The sequence below is a fragment of the Dermacentor variabilis genome, chromosome 5 (assembly GCF_050947875.1).
Source record: "Dermacentor variabilis isolate Ectoservices chromosome 5, ASM5094787v1, whole genome shotgun sequence".
In the NCBI taxonomy this organism is placed as follows: domain Eukaryota; kingdom Metazoa; phylum Arthropoda; class Arachnida; order Ixodida; family Ixodidae; genus Dermacentor; species Dermacentor variabilis.
Genome location: NC_134572.1, coordinates 68,968,408 through 68,985,578, shown reverse-complemented (window position 1 = coordinate 68,985,578; position 17,171 = coordinate 68,968,408). Strand labels below are relative to the sequence as shown.

Sequence of the window (17,171 nt, the reverse complement as noted above, 5' to 3'; positions counted from 1 at the left end):
CACACACACACACACACACGCGCGCGCACACACGCACGCACACACGCGCGCACACACACACACACACACAAACAAGAAACGTTACCTTCAACTGAGGTTGTTTCACGTGAAATTAAACGTACATTCTGTATGCGCCTGCCTCCTTGTGTGCGTGTGTTTGCCGCCGTTCTAAATCTTCAGCCCAGTAGCAGTGAACATATAGCGTCGCTGGAAATGGAGTCGCGCAAAAGGAGAAAAAGAAAGTGGATAGAAAATTGCCGCTCTCCGAAGACTCCAACGCACGCCCACACAACACATATGTCCCGGGACGAAGTGACTTGATTCTGTGCAAGGTCGCCTCCATTGGCAGAGCAGCTGCTTTCTTTAGCTCTTAGTCTAGAGCTCCTGTCGCCCGGGGAAATGAGCGGTGCGCGCTTTGCAAACAATTCAGTCATGGCGACTGCGCGATTGCGCCCAGAAATGGTAACGGTCAAGCCTGACCCGTTACGCCGATGCTGCGGAACAAACTTGGAAAAGTTGGCCACCTAGACACAGACAAAAAAAAAGGAGAAAGAAAACTAGAACGACTGTTCCTGGCAGCTGAATCAGTCGTGTTTGTATAGACCCGTTGCAGGCTCTAGTGCTTGCGCATTGCGCAAGGTCAACCGAATCTGGCCTCGAACTTGGAGATAGGTAACGCTTTCCATTATCACGTTGCCTCTCTGAGCTTCTGCAAAGCAAAGACGTGTAAGTGGACCGCGGTATTGTGGGACAGCTTTTTTCGGGCTCATTTAATTTCCTACGCTCTCGAGAAGGCCAGCCAATCTAGGCTTGAATATACATGTGTGTTGCAAGGGATGCATGTTCCACGGGTGGCCATTTCCAACCAGAACTGATTTAGGCAAGCGAACACCAAATAACTATTTCCCCGTGCGGGGAAATGGTTAGGTGGCGTTAGCAATTCGCTACGTAGCGAATTGCTAACGATACTGTACGGCAGGTACGGCTACGCTGAAGTAATCGCCTTGGCATGTTTTACGTTGCTGCAGTTAGAATTAAGGAAATGCTAGCATTAAGAGATGATGCAGGTCACTCCTTTTCGCAATAGAAACATATAAATATGTCGTCTGCCACGGAACGTCATGAAGTCACAAGCGAGACATAATAAAGTTAAACAAACACGACAAGCACTCAGAGAGAGAGAGAGAGAGAAACAATATGATGCAAAGTGGTTGACCAGATGAACACTATGATGAGGACAATGATGAAACTACACAACGACTACACGACACGAAGACGACGATAAGAGACAACGACAGCGTATGCTGGAGCAATGGTTAGACATACCGTACCCTGTCTAGAGGGTTTAACAGCTGTCGCAGTAAAATGAGATAAGGTAACGCCAGGTTCAACAAAGTTAAGACGACCGCAAGGACAATAATACTATAAGAAGGGAGGAACCTCAAAGGCAATTTAGTAAAACAGGATGATTGGAACGAGAACACAAAATGGGAACACGAAAGCAAGACACCGACGACATGACCAACAACATTCTGCGATACCATCTATATAAAATTTAGAGCGAAAATAGCAAACGTAAGAACGAGACGGCGTGGTGCATATGAATGGATAAGGTTGACACGAAAGAAAGGCTGAAAAATAAATATGAAGGAACAGAGAATCCACTATGCAGTAAATATCCAGCAACAGACGTTACAAAATGATGCATGATGGAAAAAAAGATAGAAAAATCAAATCACAAATATTCGACTTATATTTCTGTGCATGACGTAGACATAGCGCAAAGTGTCGAAATGAACGCGGACCCATTTTCTCAAGTCGCCATCCTCATTATACATTGTCCCTCCAGGGCACGCCTATACGGCCCGAATAAGATGAAAAGCGATGACCTCTTGCTGTATGTGTGTGTATATATAAATGTGTATATATATAAATGTGTGTCTATTGATATTACCATGCTTGCCTCTATCTAAATGTTCAGCCTTCTTAGAGATAGGTATTGATACATGCTTTTAAACGTACCTATAAAGCAAAAGTAAGAATCTGAAAGTTGACTTCATTCTGAAAAAGAAAATGAAGTAAACGCATTACGCAAAAGCGTTTTTGTGTCGGAACGCCCTGATTATTAACTTCTGCAGAAGACAGTTTGCGAAATGCATTATTATCCAGAATAGGGCTTATCGTGAGCAACTCAAGGAGGAAAGAGAAAAACCGGCTACACTTCGAATGCAACGTCGCACGTTATTTCAGCCTCTCCGTTTTCCTCCCTCTGAGTACCAACATAAAAACAAAACGAAAATAAAAGACGGATTAAATTCGTGAAACACCGGCAAACACTTGTTCCCAGGTCTTAGGATTGCGTTGCAATCCGAATCGAACGACAATCCGTAAATTCAGCGAATTCCTCGAGTCGTACCTGATAAAAATAGCTAAATATCGCTCGTCGCTGGTACGAAATTCCGAACTCCCAACGAAATGCTGCCGAGAACCCAACACACGGCGTCGGCCCGCGGAGAATTTCTTGATGGCGTCTTGCTCAACCTGCAAAGCTATGAAAACAATGCGGTTGGCACTGGCTGGGAGACAGAGAGCTATATATATATATATATATATATATATATATATATATATATATATATATATATATATATATATATATATATATATATATATATATATATATATATATATATATATATATATATATATATATATATATATATAGATATATATATATATAGCTCTCTGTCAATACGTGAAAGCAAGCCTTCAACAAATGTAGTAATAAAACAGTTTCGTGAAATGTGCAAGTATTGAAGTGAAGCTTGCGTGGAACAGCTGGCAACAGGAGGATAGTGATATAATTTAAGTGTTATTCTGAGCATTATTATGTTAACCAGTTATTTAAGTACTTAAAGGAACATATTGAACAACCGTCCTTTTCTTGGTCATTAGATCGCAAGTTATGAGCAGCGCGTCTCAGCCTGACTTGCAAGTAGTTCTGTTGCAAGCAAACAAAAAGAAGTATGTATATATATATAGGTGCGTACTCTCGAACTTAATTTTCATCATGTGTCATATCGTAAGCGTGTTTGAAATTCACAGAGTTATGTACCGCGCAAAACGCAAAACACCAAACAACGTTCTCCAATAACAGTAATGGCCTACCAGCCATGCAGTAGGCAGATTAAGCGCTACAAAATTAAGCGTTTCTTTCCATCAATGAAAGCTTAGCGGAGTGAAGCACGGTGCTTTGCAATTAGGTTTGATCGTTTGCGTTTAATTTCTTGCGCGCCTACACACTCTCGAGTTTAATACTGACACGCGAGCTCCTTTATTTTTTTATCCGGTGACCGCGTTTCAGCGGCTAAGCAATGTTGAAAGCTATCGTTCAGCGCAAGACGCACTTTTCTGTATCGGAAGCTTCTCGAATGCTATCGCTGGTTCCATCTGTTGTCTATGTTTTCTCCGATCGTGGAAAACCCGCATTTTGTTATTGTGCAGCTGCAATATGTACCTCAGGCCTTATGTGTGTATGAAGGAGAAACGTTGTGTTCACTTTCATACGTCGCTTAACGTATCTACCAATTATCTACAGAATAAGTCGTCAAAGTATATATTTTGCTCATTTTGTATCGCAATGTTCATTAAAAAAAGAGAATTCGCGAATGAAGAAGAAGAAGAAGAAACGTTATTAAAGAATGCGCCATCTCATAAGGAATACCATACCATACCATACCATACCATACCATAGGCCGGCAGTTCTTGCTGTGGTGGCCTCAGGTGACGGCTCGAAGTCCTTGGACTCGAGCGGCATCTTCGGCTTCCCGGACGGCCCAAAGCTGGTCTGCCAGCTCTGAACTTTTGATAGCCGCCTCCCAGTGGCGGCGATGCCTACGGAGAAGGTGCCCGGCGGCTCCCTCATCCGGGGCGGCGTCGGGAAGAAGCGAGCTCGAGCCTTCCCGTACTCTGGCAACGGCCGCGATTATGGACGCGTCGCGAACGGAGTTGGTTTGATTACCGTTGTTGCCGGCACATTCCCAGAGCACGTGTCGCAGCGTTGCTCTCTGTCCGCATGTTTTACACGCGTCTGTTGGATGTAAACGCGGATAGCAGTGGTATAAGATAGCGGGGTTAGGGTAGGTGTGCGTCTGGAGCAAGCGTAAAGTTACGGTCTCGTTCCTGTTCAGTTTATTGTGCGGTGGCGGGAATGTGCGTCGTCCGAGTCTGTAGTGTTGGGTGAGGTCTCTGAACGTGGTTAGGCGATCGCCCCACGCCCAGTGTGTTTCTTGTTGCTGTGTTTCTGTTGTAGTGTCTCGATCCGGCAGTTCGCGAACGAAAATATCATCTTTTCAAAACTAGTGAAAATAACTTTGGATCTCATATCCTCTCTAATTCGTAAGTTTTCTTTTACTTAAAGGCATAAGCCATATTGTCCATAGACCACATAGCGATTTATGAATAATGTATTCCATTCCCGGGCCCTTCGAACAAACAGGCGCAAGGATTTATTTTATACAGCAATTTTAAATGAGCAGAGATCCATGCACAGATAAAATGTATGTCAACAAAAACTGCTGTTGAGCGAAGTGTCCACTCACTCACTCACTCACTCACTCACTCACTCACTCACTCACTCACTCACTCACTCACTCACTCACTCACTCACTCACTCACTCACTCACTCACTCACTCACTCACTCACTCACTCACTCACTCACTCACTCACTCACTCACTCACTCACTCACTCACTCACTCACTCACTCACTCACTCACTCACTCAATCAATCAATCAATCAATCACCGATGAACGAATGGATGGCGCGATCGATCAATCGGCGAGTAAATCAATTCATTTAATCAGGAAAAGAATAATTTGACATAGAATATTGTAAACATTACTGAAAGTTGATGACGTCGGTCCAGAAACAGCTCAGCTCATCAGTTAGGCCATGAGTAGTGGGTATGAAACCAAATACGAAAATATGAAGAGTGAGGGGAGCAATCTGGGACATCAACAACGACAGCGACTAGATAGCTCAACCACTTCATTAGTTGAACGAGACCGCGAGATGAGTAAAATGCGTTTGAAAGTTTCATATGCGCGTGGACCATACATGAAAAATTCAGCGCACCTTTTCGCTATTTTCACCTACAATAAGAAACTTTGAAATGAATGTCCGCGCAAAACCGTGTAAGGGAAAGATCGAACCTAACATTCCTTTAAATATCCGACAATACGACTGCCGTTTAAACGTTATTTGAAATGAGGTATTTAATGCACTGCGTCTTCTCTGCTCTGATCATGGTCACAAAAGCAACCAAGCGGGCGGTTTCATACAAGGCCGTCATGCGACGAGTGTTTGCGCTTTTTTCTTAATATTTATTTCGGCATTAACACTGCGTCCATGCAGAGCCGAGCATATCTAAAAGCGTGCCTCTGTGCCCTTGCTGTTGTTCCTGTGCATTAAAAAGAAAACAAGTCTAGAAAACGAAGCAATAAATATTAATACTGTTGATGAAAACAAAGCGTAAAGGAAAGAGCACTAAAAAAAAGGAGACAATCTGAGCGCTTACAAGAGCATGCTCGCGTCTGATAACCTACCGAGACAACAGCGGAACACACACGAGCGGAAGAGAAACCCTGGAGGGCGTGTTTCACTGCATGGCAGCTAGCTCGTCACGCCGGCTTGCACATCTACCAAGCCACATACGGAAAGCTAGAGCCATAGAATATAAAAATCTGAATAAACCGAGAGAACAAGTTTGGTGGTAGAGGCAGGGAGAGACTTCGAAGCCAGCGTGGTGTCCGGACCGCAAACACAGCGTCAAAAATTAATGGCCCGTTTCCCTGACAAGTGGCAGGGCGAGAGCGAGTGCGAGAAGGAGGGGAACACGACGAGCAGGGAGAACTCGACGCGAACTGATTGGATCAGATGTGCCGCCTGCGATGGGGCAAGCGAGATGCTGCCCTTTTTGTGTTTCGCGCTGGCGTCTTTTTTCTTATTATTATGTTTTTCTTCGTCGCACTATAGAACGACCTTTTGGAGGTGCAAATGCGAGCGTGGCGCCCTTTGTAGCGTAGGAGTAGATTGAGCCAAAATTGTTTATGCTGATGTAGGCTGCGGTTACGGCTGTGACGGCTATGTTATCGATCTTGATTGCATGACATATAGGTTACGCCTGCCTATGACAAAAAGATGAAAGAAAACCGCGCCACTTGGTATACTTTAGCAAGACGGAGAGGTGCGCAAAAGAACGTTGGGTGATACAAGATGGTTCTTGAGTTAAAGATTTGAGGACACAAGCACTTATAGATTGTGAATGCGAAATCATTTATGCCCACATGAACGCCGCTGAGCGGAACTTCGAGTTTTGCGCTGCAAGTAATGTACCATAGCGGTACGTGCTGCCCGAACCGGCAAGCGGCAGCAGCCTGCGGTGCCAACGCCGCATACCACGGACGCCCTGCGCGACGAGAGGCCGAGGAAGCCGGAGCTGCCACCAGGGCCGCTAGTTGTGCGCCGCAGTTAAACCCTGCGGGGGTGAGAGGGAGAGACACGCACTACACACTGGCTTCCGAGAGCGAGAGCGAGGGTGACGTGGTGTCGCGGCGATGCCCTCTGTCCTCACGCAAGACCCGGCGCGCTAACGCCACCCAGCAGGTGTTCCCTTTCGCCCACTCTGCCCCGTCGAGACGCGTTCGTGACGTGACGTGCTCGTGACGTGGCGTCGCGCCCCAACGGAAATTTACGTGCCGCTTCGCTGCTACAGACAACGCCGGCTTTTTCATTCAGTGGACCATTTAACGCGTTCGTATCAGAAAGAAAAATAAACATAATACCTAAATTCGCGTTACAATATGTTAAAAAGAAATTCGCAGATGCAACCCAATGTTGTAGTTTAGATAATCTAGATGACGCGGAGCTTGTAGGACTTAGCGAGGACACGCATATGACACGCGCATGGTCTGTCACGAGGGTCAGCGCGACGTGCGTTGGTTATCGAAGAAAGAACAGTGATCAGAGGTTAATGGACACAGATGAGTACCGCATATATCCAACTACATTTAATGCTCATGCACCCCTTGGGTACCAGTCATTCATTCATTCACAAAACTTTATTAGTGTCCTGAAGCCCGGTATTTTCAGACCGAGGCGGGCCGCGTCCACGTCGGCACCGCCAGGCCGAGCCTTATGGCGTCATCATGGACCCTCTGGACAGCCCGTAGCTGATCTTGATATGAAGAGCTTGTTATCAACTTGTGCCAGTAAAGCCATTTTTCTTCCGGGTCGGCGAGAGTCGCGGGACAGCCCGCCAGCATGTGTCTGATGTCAATGATGCCAGCGCATACGTTACATTCTTGCCTAATTTCTCTTTCGGGGTGAATTTTATTTATGAAATACGGAGTGGGGTACGTCCCGGTTTGCAGTAAACGTAGCGTCACTGCCTGAGCCCTGTTCAATTTTACGTGTGGCAGAGGGAATTGCCTACGCCCCAAGTAGTAATATTTAGTGATGTCGTTGTAAGTTAGTAACTGATCTTTATGTTCCCCGGAATGGTAGTGGGCGTCGGTTCGGTTCTGACCGGCACGGCAAGCAAGTCCTCGTGCCAGGTCGTTCGTCACCTCGTTGAGGTTGGGCCGAGTCTCGTCCACTTGTCACACATGTGCAGGAAACCATCGGATTTCTGTTTTGATAGTTTCGACCTTGTCGATAATTTTAGCCGCAGTCCCAGCTACATAGCCTTTGTCAAAGCTCTTAATTGCTGCTTTGGAATCGCTATAGATGAAAGACCATTTACGGTTCCTGATGGCTAGAGCAATCGCGGCTTGCTCCGCCACCGTGGAATCCTTAGTGAAGATGGTGACTGCGTCCCGTACCTCGCCCCGGCTGTCGACCACCACGGCGGTGTAGGCCTCTTTGCCTTGGACCCAGGCAGCGTCTACAAGGGCCGCCTGTTGTCCTAGCTGTTCAATTTCTTTCAACAAAGCTTTCGCTCTCGCTTTTCTCCTGCTAACGTTGTGTTCCGGGTGCATATTTCTCGGGAGGGGGGTGGTTCTGATCGCGTCTCTAAGTTGCCCGCTCAATTCTACCTCGGATTCCTTCGGGTTCATCGATCTATTTGCGTCTGTCCCTATCGCTTTGAGTATAAGCCTGCCCGCTCGCGTTTTCGTCAGTCTTTCCTGCTGCGCCATCTGTTGCGCTTCCGCCATCTCTTCTATCGTATTGTGCACGCCTAGGTTCATGAGCTTCACGTTCGAGGTGCTGATGGGTATACCTAGGGTAGCCTTCACTAACTTTCTGATCAGAGTGTTTAGCTTGTTCAGCTCGGCCTGCGACCATTTAAATAGACCTGCCACGTAGGTGAAGTGACATAGAGCGAAGGCGTGCACTAGCCTTAGAGCGCTGTCCTCACCCAGGCCTCTGTGTCTGTTGCTTATTCTCCTTAGTAATCTGATGGCTTGGTCCGTCTTGTTTGAAATGTGTTGAATGGCATTCATGTTGGTACCTCCCGCTGCTATGTGGAAGCCTAAAACTTTAATATTTTCCACCTGCCTGATCGTGGATCCGTCGTGACAGCGTAACATAATCTTGGGTTCGTCCTCGGGGACGTAGCCCCTGGGTCTGCGACCCCTGCGTCGATGTTTTAGGACCAAAAGCTCCGACTTTGCCGCCGAACAGTTGAGTCCCATCTCGCCTAGCGTGCTTTCCACGGCGTGTATGCTCTCCTGCAGTCTGGTCTCCGTTTGCCCTACGTTACCGTTGGCGCTCCATATGGTTATATCATCGGCGTATATTGCAAAGTGTATACCTTCTATACTCTCCAGTTTCGTCGCGACTCTGGTCATTGCTAGATTAAATAGCATGGGCGAAAGTACGGCCCCTTGCGGGGTGCCCCTGTTTCCCAGGTTCATCACCTTCGATTTTAGTTCACCTAGCGTGAGGCTCGCTTGCCTACCGCCCAGAAACGCCTTGACTACACTGTATAGCCTCTCGCCCAACCCCAGCTCGGACAGGACCTCGAGGATGGCCTTGTGCTCTATGCGATCAAAAGCTTTTTCGACGTCTAGTCCCAGAATCGCTCTCGCGTGCACCGGGCTAACGTGTATGAGCTGGTGTTTGATCAGGAGCATGGCGTCCTGAGTCGATAGTCCGGGCCGGAAACCGATCATGTTATACGGGAGTATGTCATTTTGCTCGACGTATCTAGTGAGTCTATTAAGAATAACGTGTTCCATAGCTTTACCTATGCACGATGTAATCGATATTGGACGTAGGTTATCCAGATGGAGTGGTTTGCCCGGTTTTGGTATGAGGATGGTGTTAGCTATCTTCCATTCCTCCGGATAGTCTCCCTTTCTCCACAACTCGGTGAAATGATCCGTCAGGAAAGTGATCGACTCATCGTCTAGATTCATTAAGAGTTTATTGGTAATACCGTCGGGTCCGGCTGCCGATCTACTAGAGAGACCATGGAGGGCGGCCCGTACCTCACCCTCGGTGAAATCGCGGTCCATATCCTCGCACGGTCCTCCCATGTACTCCACGCGTTCGTCGCTATCGCCCGGTTGTTCGAGCGGGAGATATTTGTCCGCGAGCTGTCTCATGACTACCTCCTGAGTCGTGCACTGGCTGACTTGATGTACCAGTTTTGTAATTGCTGTTCTCTTGTTTGACTTAGTGTCGCTCTCGTTCAACAGATGTTTGAGGATGTTCCAACTGCCTCCATGTTTGATTCTGCCGTCTGCCAAGTGGCAAACTTCGTCCCACTGCTGTTTCACGAGCGTTCTCGAATGCTCCTCGATCTGTCTGTTTAGCAACGCTATCTTTTTCCTGAGCTTTCGGTTCAGTCCATCGAAGAGGACGATGACTGAGCCCGACGTCTTGATGCGCTTTGCGGCCAAAGCGAGCGGGTTGCGCTCATGCACGATATTCCTTGTGATAGTAGACTGGGAGTCCCTGATGTCGACTTGTCTAATCACCCCTTTGCACGTGGCGTGCGGGGCCGTCTCGTACGCACTGACCTCGTACTCCGTGTCCACGATTTTGAAAGACTTCATTCTCACGTACCTTGCCGCATGGTCTGGTTCAGGCGTGCTCACCACCACGATATTTTGCGTGAAGTTGGGGCACACCATGTCTTCACTTGCTTGCTCTGCCGTTAGGCCTGAAGCCTCGATCACTGCAGTTCCAATAGCGGTGGTACTTACTTTGCTCAAGTTTAGCCCTCCTCGTGGCCTGATTATAATTTTCCGATGCTCCTCGGGCAGTTGGGGCATCCTTGAGGCCTTGACTATACGGTACTTGATCGAGCCGGTGTTGGTGGCGGGTCCCTTGCTGCCACCGGTAGCGGCGTCTCCGCCGGACGCTTGCGAGGTACTTGGCGTCGCGTTCGCCGCGTTGCTGCTCTTCTTTCCAGCACGGGATCGTCGTCCGGTAGCCACATGCCAACCGAAATCTTCCTCGTTGTTGTCCTCTTCCTCTTCCATACGGGAGTCTGCCATGTCCCCCTGGCACGTAGGCCGGCAAGGCCTAATGGGCCCTGCTCCTCGCTAGGGTCAGCTCCGCACGTAGTGAGATGAACAGAGAAAGTCCAATAAAATTGTCAAAAATTGGTTCCCACCTCGAAACTTCGTATCAGTCGAGTCTGGGCAACTTCACGAATCTGATGATGTGCTTGAAATCGTCGTACCTCGAAAAATTAGCCAGCGGAACATCGAAAAAGACGGAGCCGATGTGAGAGACGTGTCTGCTCCGTGCTCTTCTTCGTCTTCCTCTTGGGTACCAGTGGCCCACACACATTCTGGGGGATTGGACAAGAACGGGCGCATACCCAGTGGCACGAGAATGGGGTAGCCGCGATATAAGAAACTTAGAAAATTCAAGCGATATATCTATGCGCTACTTGAACATCGCGCGCTATTCCATTATGTATCTGCGGGCTTATTAGGTACCTACGAGCCTATAGCATACGTGCAGGTTTTATTCGTGACGTATAACGCTTGATTACGCGGAACAGAGGCGTCCTCACTGGCAGTATACTTTGCCAGTCAAGATGCCTCGTTATATATATAGGCATGAACAATAAAGAGATAACCCAAGCGAGGCTAGTAGCTTCAAAACTGGTCCTTCAACGCCCGACATGTGCCTAAAGTATTTTCCAGTCTTTGGCCCTGTTTGAACTGAGAAGCATGTCGGAGGTAAGAAGAATGGAAACAAGAAGAACCAACATCGAACATATCGCATCGTTGGAGCTATAAAATAGCGTCCGTATGTGCGCACGATCTTTTTCCTCATCGCCCCAGAAGACAGTGAAGGCGCTACTGAGATTTCTCCGGTCAAGCGAGCTGCTTGAACGACTGTGACACTCCTGCGTTCCTTTGTATGTTTGTGTATTTTTCTTCTTTCCCCCTCTCCCACTCTTTTCAAGTGTGGGGTCTATATGTGTGTGTGGGATATATAGATCTTTCTGTCTCCCCTTAGCCCTTCCCCATTGCAGGGTAGCAAACTGGATATCTATCTTCTGGTTAACCTCCCTGCCTTTCTCATCCTTTTTATCTCTATCTCCTCTCTTTCTCTCTCTCTCTTCATCCCCTTCCCCCAGTGTATTGTAGCAAACCGGACGCGCGTCTTGTTAGCTTCCCTGTCTTTCCTCTCTTCTGTTTCCCTCTCTCTCTCTGACGACGATCATACAGCAAATTTCGTGCAACAAATTTGTTCATTCGTTGCTGCTGCTAAATTGGTTATTTCTATCTCAGTGGGGCTTCTTTATCATGCCGTTTCGGCGCGACCTGATGCAGTAAAAGCAATCTTCCCAAATTCCCGGCGGAGCACCTAGCTGATGGCAGAGCTTTAGCTTGACTGCGGACACCGGTGCTTTCCTCAGGAGCGATAATCGAGATGCTCCTTGGACCGTCGTCGAGTCCGCAGACACCGTCACAAAAGCTTACTCGGAATTACCGCTCAGTATCAGACTCGAAGGTGAATGCCGGCGATCACGGGACTCTTGACGTGCTCCACTTCACTCTGCTGCATCGCTATGCTCCAAACTACTCGGTTCTCCCTAACGTGACCAGAAGAGTTAGTTTCTTCCAAGTTTTCATGTTGTAAAGCCTTGTATTTTATTTTGTTTCCTGAAGGCTTCTGATCTCCTGGTCGTGTGTGTGCGCGCGCGTCTCTGTGTGCGTGTGTGTGTGTGGTGAGTGTTTGGACGTGTACGTGCGTCAGCAATCGCCAACTTCTGTGATCCCGTATGTAGGCGCACTCGCAAAGACTTCTATAAATGAAGATTCCTAAAATTAGATTCGGTTGCTGCGGAGGCCTTTTATCGTCCATTTCAGCAAGTGGGTATAGGGGTACAAAGAACGGGTGTTCCACGAAGACGTCTTAATGTCCTTCCGTGTTTCCAAGTCCTCGCTTGCTAGGACTGCCAGCTTTGGAGACAGTTGCGCACCTAAAATTTTAAAGCTAGGGATAAAAAAGAATTACTACTAGAGCGCATGGGGGAGGGGGTGAAACTAGATGAAAAGGTGCAGCGCTCATGAATGAAGAAGAAAAGCGACACCTTCTATTCCGCAGACGTCGATGTTATCGCGATCGTCAAGCCGACAATTATCAAAATCAGCCATAAATATATGGAATTTCGCTTTATTGCTATGACATTACACGACTGGAAACGAAAGTACCGTGGCAATGCCGCAGCATTTCAAAGAGCGGTCGCTGACTTTCGAAATCATCGATAATAATTTAGCTTTGTTGTTGTACTTTGTATCTCACTCACTGAATTGGGTTCTTTTCCCTAGATGCTGTTTCTCTCGTATCCGAAGAGTTCGTTTTTTGCTGCACTTGGCGAAAAAAGGCAAGTCGCACCTGTCCACAGGAACTAACACCGTCCTTCTAATTTTAGTGGCAACCATGACATTTTGCGCTAATGCACTTCCGGATACCTTGCGCAGCTGAATTCACGCCTACGCGTGTACACAGCAAGTTGCACAGATAAAAGAAAGCATCTCGAGCCAACTAGTCCATCCGATATATTTCTCATCAAGATCTCCGAATGCGATCAATGAGGCCGGCACAAACTGAGACTGGCAGTAACTTCAGCAATCAAGAATAAAACCAAGAACACTGCATGGTTGCCAAGATATTCAACGGAATTTCGCAGCCTTTTCAGACTCCAAAGGGCCAACTATAGGGTCAGCACCGAATGTACTTTACATGAACCACCCTTTCAGTTTACGTCATGTACTTAGACCCTGTACTAGTGCTACCTGTACGCCGCGCGCTACGAAGGCGCTATTAAAAATTTTGCGAGGCACTGGTGTCAACAAGATAGTGTAAATTCATAGGCTAGGTGCTGTTGTGTGTGGTTGTGCACGTGGTAGTGGAGCAGTGTAGCTACGGGCGAGTTTTTCCTGGAGGTCGAGGCCGCCAGTCTGATTGTCTCTTGCAGTGTCACTGGCGTATTTACTTCCTGTCAAACAGGTCAGTGTATCTTGGAACTGTAAGAAGAAGGCGCCAGGACTCCCTGCTTTCTATAGCGTATCCTTTTGGAAACACAAGGTGTTGCAGGCACGCATGTAGAAGGAAGGCCTTTCTTCTGTGGCGATTACGGTGATGTGGCCATGTGCGCATCTCTGATCTGCAGTAGCATATAGGCGTGCCGTCAGCATATCTATCGCGTTATCATTAAATGCACCCCCTTCCCCTTTCTTTCTGTCCTCTCTCTTGTTAGCCCAGATATAATGGTATTTATGTGCCAGCACACAATAACGGACACGAAAATAACAGGACTACAAGTAAGAACGCATGATAGTTTGAAGCTTGAAAGCAATCGGCAGTCACCCCTCGAGAAGTGATCGACGGGGAACGCATGTCCCCCCGAAACCCGATGGCAACTCAGTGACATAATCGCGTTCACAGTGTTTTCATTACGGACCGGTACACCACGAGCACGAATGGCAATTTTTTTCTTCTTTGTTCAAGTACAACGGTTAGATGCCCAAAGCCGCATCTCCCTGCACGTGAACAGACTAACTGTATTCTCGTGGTTGTTGTATGGCAAGGCCGCTTTTTTGTTTCGAAACACTTAGATGAATATAAATAACTTCGCGTTGTGGGGAAGCCACGTTGATGGTGCATCCTGAACTTTTATGTCCAACTCACGGTATACCTGAAACGCACTTCACGGTTGTTTTTTGCCGTCTGTGACTACACGATAGTAGAGATTCAGTTAGTATCGATTTTCTTGATGGTGACGACAAGAAAAGGTCGGCAGCATGTTCCACACCTGTAACACGTGAAGGCGAAAGCCCGCTGCACACGTGGTAATGCATTATGTTATCCGATCGGAGGGGTCATACCTCTTGCAAGACATAACGAGCCGCAGTGTGAAGCAAATATATTGCGCTGTAGGTCGATCTCCTCAACGACACATGCGAGGAACTAATGCACTATCTAAAGGTTCTTTCCTTCTTCCTTTCGTTCTCTCTCTCCTTCCATCTTTCTCTTTCTTTCTTTCTTTCTTTCTTTCTTTCATACTCAGCCATCGCATCCTTGCTTGCTTACGGAGGTACGCTCCATTCGTGACATTGATAATTTCTTTACTTTTTCCTTCGCTCTTTTTTTCTTTAGTGTCTTCATTCATGTATTGCATCTTTGCTTGCTTACGTTGGTATGGGCCATTCCAGATTGTTTTTTTTTTTTTTTGCTGGTGTATGAGCCATTGCTGCTACTGATATTTTTTGTACCACTCGTCAACTTTTTTTTTGTATCAGTGGACCAGGTGCCGCTTTTTTTTCGTACATCAGCCATGGCAACGAGACACTTAAGGCTTTTGCCTTAATAGAATGAAGCCACTTCCGTATGCATGTATTTCCACACGAATCTGGCTTCATATACGGAACTAATAATTTACGTAATTTCTTCCGAGTGAATTTTGAAAAGTACTGAAGACAATGCATAATGTAATCTACAGTATACTCTGCGATTGGGACGTGATACTCGCAGCGCGTGGCCGCCGGCACTTTTTTGGGCCACGGGGGCGGGGGGGGGGGAGGAGGGGGGGCGCTGGGTACACCGCTCTGATGCCTGTTTGTATCACACGAGAGCCTCTGTGATGCAGTTCGGCTGCATTCTGCTCAGCAGCGATCAACGCAGAGCTCACCGGTAACGCAAGAAGCGCCGGCCGCCATGCGCTCCAAGTATCGCGTTTCAATCACTGAGCACTGTACAAGAGTCCTCAGGAGGATTTGAATTGACGTAAGTAAATGAACAGAGGTCACTGGGGTAGGATAAAGCAATTCTCACACGCGAAGTGTGCCGTCTCTAAGTAGAATGTCGAGCGTTCTCCATAAGTCTAACGTCAAAGAAAACTTTAGAAAAGTTGTTTTAAGGCTTCTTTCAATCTCATTTGAAGTGGTACGCAACAAAAAAAAACTTAGGCAACGGAATTTCAAACCTTTGACCTCTTATTCAGCAAAGACAGAAAACGTCAATCAAATAGAAAACCCTGACATTTTCGCAAGCTCACTTTCGAAATTTTCTTTATGAGATCGTACTAAAAACCCTGATTTAAATTGTGCACATACTTTGGAAGAAGCAGAAAGGATTCTTCTATTCATCCTCAGCATTTTATTTTTTCACGTAAAACCAAATAATAAGTAAGTCACATTATCACCCACCCACACTGGTTCGCCTTAAAGCATGGTCTACTTCTCCAAGCGGCTCATTTCCGAAGAAAGCCGAGTGCACAGCCGACCGCGCGAACATTATATTTTTGCCGGTGAGCAACCGCAAGCAGCGGGTACCAAATCTAGCACCTGCCGTAGCTCAAACAAGCACTAAACTGCTAATCCAGAGCTGCGAGCAACCGAAAGAAATAATAATCAATACAAAATAACAACGACCTTCAAATAAGGGTGTTTGAATAGCGAAATTCTCGAACTGTCCCTGTGCATTCTCCCACACCCACTCAGTGCCCCCTCTCTCCTTCCTTACCTCTTTCTATTCCCCTTTCCCCCACACCTAGTGTAGGGTAGCAAACCCAGTGTTCGTCCGGTTGACCTCCCTCCCTTTCCTGTCCTTGCTTTCTCTCTCTCTTTCGAACTGAATCGAATAATGTATTCGAGAAAAACGAACTTGTGATATTGAATCGAATATCGAATATCTTTAATTTCGAAAGAAAGTGCAATATAACGCTTCCAGAGTCTGTTTGGCCACGAATGGCCTATTTTCGTTATGAGGCGCATCTAATGCAGCCGAAAAGCTGGATGCCGGATCAGCTAAGAAGCTTGCAAATGAGATACACGCACAAAATAAGGAAGTGATTGCGTCTTGCGAGTCGTGACAATGAAAGAAACCGCATGTCATCATATCCATGTAGTAAAGTGTAGCACTCATTTACGGATCTGAAACATAGTATGATACAGCAGCGCACGTCATTTTAAAGGAGTCCAAACATAGTGAGACATGCCAAATATTAAATTGTTCTGCCTAAATCTAGACACCAAATATTTAGACTGCCTAAGGCAAGACGTGCTCATTACGAACTGGTAATGCAGAAGTGATATTCGTGAGTTCGCTAAGGAAATGTTTCATCTGCCAAACTGACGCGCTTATTCCGCAGCAGGATCATACGGAAAAGTATCCCCATGCATTATTAATAACAACAAAGCATCATTATCATCGTCATCATCATCAAGCAGCAGCACGATCAGCATCAGCAAGCAGCAGGCTATTTATGGTCACTGTAGGACAAATACCTCTTCCAGTGATGCTCAATTACACCTGTCTTGCACCAGATGGAGATTCAATGTAGGTTGCCTGTTTCTCTCTGCAGAGTTCAACAACTGTTGCTCGAAATATTATTTTAAGGGAACAAATATCCGACAGTTTCTAACAGTAAACTAGCGAACTTTTAAAGATGTCGAATACCAACGACTATAACATTGGTATTCGAAATTCCGAATACTCGCACACCCTTATTTGCGACCTTAACGCCGTGGCTCCCTCATTAAAGCTTGACTCATTCATCTCAAAGAGGAGGAAGAAGATTAGGCCCTTGTTCGTGCATTTAGGGTTCAATGATAGCTCCAAAGGACGGTCCAACTTGTTCGAAGGAGCTGAAACTTCGTTAAAGCCACGCACCCAACTGGGAGAAGCTGCTA

The 17,171-nt window shown here is 46.8% G+C and overlaps 1 protein-coding gene across 1 annotated transcript in view; it reads left to right on the top strand.

Moving 5' to 3' along the window:
- The window catches only part of igl (IQ calmodulin-binding domain containing protein igloo), a 242,356-nt gene that overhangs the window by 99,062 nt on the left and 126,123 nt on the right, over window positions 1-17,171 (top strand). The gene's annotated exons all lie outside the window — the stretch shown is intronic.